Source organism: Meriones unguiculatus, chromosome 19 (assembly GCF_030254825.1).
Source record: "Meriones unguiculatus strain TT.TT164.6M chromosome 19, Bangor_MerUng_6.1, whole genome shotgun sequence".
Taxonomy (NCBI): Eukaryota; Metazoa; Chordata; class Mammalia; order Rodentia; family Muridae; genus Meriones; species Meriones unguiculatus.
The window spans coordinates 43032472-43040230 of record NC_083366.1 but is presented as its reverse complement, the minus strand read 5'-3'; the positions used below and the strand labels follow the sequence as shown (position 1 = coordinate 43040230).

At 41.5% G+C, this 7759-nt stretch overlaps 1 pseudogene; it reads right to left on the bottom strand.

The window, feature by feature from the left end:
- Positions 1–608: 608 nt before the first annotated feature.
- LOC110564145 (small ribosomal subunit protein uS2-like) lies at positions 609–1125 on the bottom strand (annotated as a pseudogene).
- Positions 1126–7759: the final 6634 nt, after the last annotated feature.

Genomic DNA, 7759 nt, shown 5'->3' with positions numbered 1-7759 from the left:
CCTGGACCCCCTGCACAGAGGTAGCTCACAGCAACTCAGTCTCCAAATGGGCTCCCTAACAAGGGAAGCGGAGGCTGTCTCTGACATGAACTCAGTGGCTGGCTCTTTGGTCACCTCTCCCTGAGGGGGGAGCAGGCTTACCAGGCTACAGAGGAAGACAATGCAGCCAGTACTGATGAGACCTGATAGGCTAGGTTCAGGTAGAAGGGGAGGAGGAACTCCCCTGTCAGTGGACTGGGGGCATGTCATGGGAGGGTGGGATTGGGAGGGAATGAGGGAACGGGATACAGCTGGGATACAAAGTTAATAAACTGTGCAGCCAGTCATGAAGATACCTGATAAACCAGGGTCAGATGAAAGGGGAGGAGGTCCTTTCATACCAGTGGAGTTGGAAAGGACGAGGAGATGAGGGAGGGATGGTGGGATTGGGAGGGAATGAGGGAGTGGAATACAGCTGGGATACAAAGTTAATAAACTGCAACTAATATTAAAAAATAAAAAAGAAATAAAATAAAAAAGTAAAATAAAAAAAGAAATACCCCCTCCTCTCCAAAAAAAGACTCCCATGATTGCTCATGGAAGATAGTGCCACACACGCTTAGTGCTTCTCAGAGCAGCGTCCACCACATCAGACCAACTCAGTCAGCTACCTTGTTGTTGAATGGGATGGCAATGTCCACATTAGAGCAGAGAAAAATCTGTGTTGCACAGAGCAATGGAGGGAAGGTTGACATAAGAGGTTTCTGTAAGGGGCTGGTGGTCAGTACTGGGGTCAGTCACCACTAGGAGTCATGGCTTCCTGACTGCTTTTTGGATCTGGTTATCGAAGGTCCCGGGCAGGAAGCGTCCAGCAATCAGAGTAGCTCCAGCGGTAGCAGCGAACTTCAGAATAGCTCACCGGCTAGAGGAGATGACGCTGACATCAGCAGGGTTCTCAATGACAACAATCGCAGGAGCTGCAAGCAATAGCTTCCGATTGATTACGTACATAACATCATTCTTCCTCTTGTGGGCATATTGCTCCATCTGAAAGTCAAGGTTGGTGCCACCTAAGTGGGTTCCTGCTGCAAGGAATTTGAGGACATAACCCTCCTTCAACTGCAGGACATCAAGGACTCCAGACATTGTGTAAGTTTCCCTTTAAGTTATGACAGAAATCAAGAGAATGCCTGGATCCATCCCTGGTTAGCACAGGAAAGTATTTACAAATTACTTTCCATTAATTTCTTCTACATATCCATTCTCTACTGGACCTTTTGCACACGTAATTGATAGTCTTTCATGTAAAATTAAAGAAAATGAGAAATAAAAAACTCAAATATTAACCAGTTCCTCAGCTTTCACAACATTATCTTCTTCCTAAGCATCTCTGCCAAGCTTTGGAGAAACTAGTCCAGTAATAGGACAGTTTAAGAAGGAGGTGGGGTGTGTTACATGATCTTGAGACGTGAGTCTGAGGAGAAAGAGAATAACAAAAGAAGAGTTAAAAGGATCAAGAGGCCATCACATTGCTTGGGTTACCAAAGTGAAGTTTGAAGATACCCAAAAGTAAAGATCTTTTTAAGCCAGGAAGAAAAAGAAAAATGTGGTTTGTGTTAGTCAGCTTTCTGTCCTGGTGACAAAATACTGGGCAGGGGGAAGTCAACTCAAAAAACAGAAAGGTTTATTTTTGCTTACAATCTATGAAGTTTCAGTATGTATATTGCTGGCTCTGTTGCTTTGAGGGCTGTTATAAGGCAGAACCATCATGGTGAAAGGAAATGACAGAAGAAAAGTCTTCACATAATTGTAGCCAAGAGAGGGAGGGACAGAGAGAGGAAGGAAGAGAGAGAAGAGGTGGACAAGATGTACTATTCAATACTGTACCCCCAGCGATCAACTTCCTTCAGCCAGGAGCCACTTTCTAGTAGCCCATCTGAGAACTCAGCAATGGCTTAATCCATATTTGAAAGCAGTTTTCTCATGATCCCATGATCCACCTATTTCCACCAGCTTCACCAGCTGAGAAACAAGACTGACCTCATGTTCAAACCATGCCAATGATCATGAGTAAAATATCAGAGAACGAGTAACAGTGACAAGAAAAACCAGAGATAATTATGAGGTGAATGTATCAACCTCTACAAAGCAGCATTTTTTTTTATAATGAAGGATAATAGACAAAAATTCTGAATGGATATTAGAACAATGTCATATAGAATTCACAGATGGGAGGGAGACCAAGCCATGATGGCAAAACAAAACTAAAAAGAACAACAACAAAAATAAAAAATTCCAAATGAAAAGGTTAGACTAGATGTAGGTAAATTTAATGAATAACAGAAAACATAGACTGAATGAAGAAACCACAAAAGGGGACATTAGCAAATGTTGTGGTTTGAGTGTCATGTAGCCTTCATAGGTTCCTGTGTATGAACACTTCATCCTCAGCTGCTGGAGTTTGAAGGTGCAGAACCTTTAGGATGTGGTACCTCAGTGACAGAAGTGGGCACTAGGGATGGACTTTGGGTTTGCCAGACAGTCCTATTTCCTGTCTACTGTCTGCCTCCTAAGGGCAGATGTAATCTAACCAGCTGTCTCACATGCCTGACACCATGCCTTCTCCACTGTGACAAATTGTACCACTCCTTAAGAGACAAGCTGAAACAAACACTTCCTTTCCTTAAATGTCGTCTATCAAATATTTGGTCACCCCAACGAGAAATACAGTCAAATGGATCAGAGCATTCCAAAGCCACATGAAGGTAAGCGTTGGAGATGGGGTAGTGCTAAGCCAAGGGTCTTAAGTCAAAGAAAAGGAATTCTGCCACCATGTAAAGGAATCTAGAGTATAGTGAGTAGAAAAGTCCAAATACAGACAGTGAAGAAAATAAGAAATTTAGGCAGGAGAGTTGGCTCAGCAGTTATGAGCACTTATTTTTTCAGACAAACAGGATGTGGTCCCCAGCATCCATCCGGTGGCTCAGAGCTCTCTGTCATTCCAGTTCCAGAGAATTTGACCCGTCTTCTGGTCCCCACAAACACTACACTAATGTATAGTATACATACATACATACATACATACATACAAACATACATGTATGTGGTATACATACATGTGGCATACACATACATACATGCAGGCAAACACACAAGACACACACAAAAAATCAGTCTTTTAAAAAGGTAATTGAGTTGAGTAGCAGTAAATTCAATTGTTCACAGACTTACATATTTTGTTGTAATAAATGTTGCTATTTATTTTAGAAAAGTCATCTAGGGCTTGCCAAGCCACAGTTCTGAATGATAGAGTAGTTTGTAGGCTGATTTCCCTGGCTTTACTGACAAACTCTGGGTGTGAGTTCCACATGCACTGCCATCTACCTCTACTAGTGTAAATAAGTGTCTCTGCTAGCCCACCTGCTCATAGAATGTGAGGAAACTCATTGTCAACTTAGATTTCACAATCCATAGACACTTCTACCCATGGACACCTTTGGTGACATCTCCCTAACGTTTTCCTAAGCAACTCCTTCTGCATTGGGTTGTATATTTTATCCATAACAACCAAAATGTATGCTGCTAGCCGCATTATCATAGAATGATGGTTATCCCATTTCTCCCCTGCTTTGCCTAGGAGATGAATAGGCCTGTTTAAAATACAGCCATCTGGTGTTCTTTCAGGAGTTGCTCACCTCAGGGATATAGACCTGAGTGGTAACTGTGGTCTTTGTTAGTCGAGAGGGTTCTCCTCTCACCCAGGGAAGTCCTGAGGGCAGCTGCCCTGTTTCTGGGTTTCTTGTTGTAAATTTAATGATCAGCTGCTGTGACCCAGTTGGACATCAGGCGCGCCTCAACTGTTTGTGCCTGTGTCTGGAGCACAGCTGGCACGCCTGGGTTGGCTACCCAGAGGCTATTTAAGCTGTGGGATGGCTTTCCCCAGGGTCAGATGATTGTTCAAGGTTCCTGAATAAACTGCATTGAAAAAAAAAAAGAATGAAGACTTACATGTCCTCAAAAAAAAAAAATAATAATCTTCCAGGAACCCCAGCAAAATGTACGGTGGGTGTATACAGGTTTGGGAGACATGCTGAGAACGGAGTGCACTGAAATAAAGATCTGAAGACCTGAAAAAAAAATACAGCCATCTACGACCTTATTTTTTTCAGTTCCTGATGACCTTATGGATGGAAAATAGTATTATGCCCATTTTGTTTCTGGGTTTAAAGTGCTTTGCAGACTTTTTAAGTTTAGCTGTAAACAATCTCACTCCCTTTGGTTTGTCATGTTTAAAATTCTTTCCTGCGGACATGGATCAAGCTTTCACCATGGCTAATGGGAAGTGAACAAAGGGACATATTTAAAGGTAAGAATATATGGAATATAAATAATAGAGCTTTGTAAACCTAGATATAGAGATGAAAACTTGGAACGATGATTCAGGATTGTAGTAGCCAAATTGATTCTTTTTTTTTTTTCATGGAAAAATTTGCCTCAGATAGATTCAGTCAGAGTATCAACCTTTCTGTGGAGTCTTTGTCTTACATTTCTTTTCATCTGAAAAGTATGTTCATGCAAATGTAATGTATCTTATGATGGAGAGTCTTCCAAAGGGGGAAAGTGGTTTTCTTTGTGTCAGCTGTAATAAACTCAAAGCAGGTAAGGGAGCCTTGCAACCCGAAATCCTATTTGTTTGCATTAGGTTGACTTTCTCATATATCTTTCAGCAGGAAAAGCAGACTGTATATCCATTCAGTGATGTTAAAATGGAACATTCTTTCAGTGTATGATCACATGGGAACTTCTACCAGATCCTTTTAATGTGCTTTTCCTCTTATTTTTTCCTGCTGTGATTTGGAAGGCTATATTCTTCTTCTGTTAAAATGATTAGTGCCTTAAGTGAATGAGATCACTTACTGAAATAAAAAGCCAGCCAAACCATATTCTCATACTGTGATCTCATACAGGCTCAGCCTCATAAGAGGCCCCATGAGAGAGTTTGCAAAATTGTTCATCCAATTGTATGCAGTCTCCGTACAGAAAGGAAACATGTCTGACAAAATCTAGGTTATTTTCTTAAGGTAGGGAGGCAGATGCCAAAAACGATATAAACCCACATGTGCCTTAATAAAGGCTGCTATCATCTTCCCAAAAGAACGCTCTCTGTTGTCCATGTAAAACTCATGGTGCTTAAGACAAACACCTGAAAACTTATGCAAGCCCCACTTTCTTCATCAAGAGAGATGTAAGATTTTGAGACTGGAATCTGGCTTTGGGCCTAAACTTAGGGGGCATCAGGGGAAAACTACTTCCTCTTAGCTTCACTTGGCCTCAGAGCATTTGGATTGTTGCTCTTTTGACACACATGCATTTTAGTTTCCCAATCACAAACTACAACTAGAAGCAGTCACTATTGAGCATGGCTTCAATTCGAACTAGTTCCAAAATGATCTTGACAATGAGCAATAAAGGGAATGTGTTTGGCTGTTCCACGGAGTCAATGTAGAAACCCTGCTGACTTCTAGTTATTTTCCATGCTCCTCCCTTCCTTCCCTGTCAGTTTCGATTTCCATCAATTTCTCTCTCCACCATTTTCCCATGTTCTCACTTCCTCTCCCAAATCCTTCCCTAACAAAATAACATACTTTTAAAAATAATTTTAAATTCTATTCCTGTCCATTTGTGTGCAGGTACACGTGTGTGCATATCTATTCAGAGAACAGAGGACAACCTCAGCTGTCATTCTTTCACGCTACCCACCTGGAGTTTTTTAAGACAGGATCTCTCTTTGTCCTATGGCTCACAGAGTAGGTTGAGCTGGCTGGCCAGTGAGCCCCTGAATTTGTCTCTGTCTCATTAACTGGAATACATACATGCATCACCATATACATCTTTTATGTTTTTAATGTGAGTTCTTGAAGTAGAACTTAAGTCCATGTCCTTGCAAATAAGAATTTATGTCTCCAGGCCTAACACTCACTTTCAAACAACTAAGGTGAAACTTGGAAAAAGTAAAATGCATGAAGCCTAATAGTGAAGTGTTTTTTTTATAATTTTTATTTTTTATATTAATTGCAGGTTATTTACTTTGTATCCCAACCATAGCCCCATCCCTTTTTCCCTTCCAATCCCACCCTCCCTCCCTCATCTCCTCTCTACTCTCTCTAAGTCCACTGATAGGGGAGGTCCTCCTCCCCTTCCATATGACACTAGTTTATCAGGTCTCATCAGGACTGGCTTCAATGTCCTTCTTTGTGGCCTAGCAAGGCTGCTCCTCCCTCAGGGAAGGAGGTCAAAGAGGCCGCCACTGAGTTCATGTCAGAAATAGTCCCTGTTCCCCTTACTAGGGAAAATACTTGGATGCTGAACTGCCATAGGCTATGTCTGAGCTGGAGTTCTAGGTTATATCCATGCATGGTCCTTGGTTGGAGAATCAGTCTCAGAAAAGACTTCTGTGCCCAGATATATTTGGTTCTTGTGGTGCTCCAGTCCTCTTACTATTTCCCACTTTTTTCATAAGATTCCCAGCACTCTGCCCAAAGTTTGGCTGTAAGTTTCAGCATCCACTCTGACACCCTGGGTAGAATCTTTCAGAGGCCCTCTATGGTAGGCTCCTATCCTATTTCTTGTTTTCTCCTACTTAGGAAAACTACACCCTTCATGATAGTCACTAAAAATATAAAGTACCTTGGTGTGACTTTAACCAAGCAAGTGAAAGACCTGTTTGAAAAAAATTCAAGTCTCTTAAGAAAGAAATTGAAGAAGAGATCAGCAGATGGAAAGATCTCCTGTGCTCACAGATCGGCAGGATTAACATTGTGAAATTTTATAAAGCTTGAAAAGATATGCTTTTATTACTACTATCTTGAGACAGAATATCTCCAGTATATCAGGGAGAAAACAGGTAACAGGACAGGAGTCTATCACAGAGGACCTCTGAAAGGCTCTACCCTGCAGGGTATCAGAGCAGATGCTGAGACTTACAGCAAACTTTGGGCAGAGTGCAAGGAATCTTATGAAAGAAGCAGGAGATAGTAAGACCTACAGAGGACAGGAGCTCCACAAGGAGAGCAACAGAACCAAAACATCTGGACACAGGGATCTTCTCTGTGACTGATACTCCAACCAAGGACCATTCATGGAGATAAACTAGAACCCCTGAACAGATATAGCCCATGGCAGTTCAGTATCCAAGTGGGTTCCATAGTAATGGGAACAGGGACTATATCTGATGTGAACTGATTGGCCTGCTCTTTGATCACCTCCCCATGAGAGGGGAGCAGCATTACCAGGCCACAGAGGAAGATAATGCAGCCACTCTTGATGAGACCTGAAAGACTAGGATCAGAAGGAAGGGTCTGAGGGAGTGGTCTGGGGGAGGGGTATAAGTGGAGAAGAGGGAGGAAAGAGGATTGGGAGGGGAGGAGGAAGGGAGCTACAGGGGGTGATACAAAGTGAATAAACCGTAATTAATATAAAAAGTCACAAAAAATTACTCAATTATTTTAGCTATTAACTTTGCCTGCTTCAGGGGAGAAATGTATATATATTTAATATATAATATATATATATATTAACTTTGCCTGCCTCGGGGGGGAATATACATATATTTAATATATAAATATATATTATATAAATATATATATTATTGGCAGGGATTACTTTGTTTGCTTTTTGAATTCGTGAAGAATAGTACTAAATAGGATTGAGGGTATAGCCCAGTGGTAGAACAATTGCATAGTATAGTAAGTCCCTACATTAAGTCCCCATCATGGCAACC